This window comes from Sinocyclocheilus rhinocerous, unplaced genomic scaffold, assembly GCF_001515625.1.
Source record: "Sinocyclocheilus rhinocerous isolate Xijiao unplaced genomic scaffold, SAMN03320098_v1.1 scaffold271, whole genome shotgun sequence".
Classification (NCBI taxonomy): domain Eukaryota; kingdom Metazoa; phylum Chordata; class Actinopteri; order Cypriniformes; family Cyprinidae; genus Sinocyclocheilus; species Sinocyclocheilus rhinocerous.
The window spans coordinates 1758762-1759126 of NW_015657574.1; positions in this window are offsets into that span (position 1 = coordinate 1758762).

The following is a 365-nucleotide window of genomic DNA, read 5'->3' on the forward strand; positions in this document are numbered from 1 at the left end:
CCTCTGCCAACAAAGCGGGCTATTTGCACTAAGTGTAAATAGACACTCCGTATTTTTTATTCCATAGTAAGGGCAATTCATACAATACATTTAAACTGAGCTACTTTAATACCATCTCCGAACTTTCTACCACGACTCTGCTGTTCTTCGGCTGGTTCTTCCCTGTATACGTTGATTGACAGATGTCTCGTCCAGTCAGCGGTGAGTAATCCCAAACCAATGGCGCTGTCTCAAACTATACCTACCTCTTCCGGTTTGTCTGATTTGTCGTTGTGTTTTCTGACTTGTAAATTTGTTTTCGGATTTGTCGTTGTGTTTTCTGACTTATTTTGTTTTCGAATTTGTCATTGTGTTTTCTGACTTAT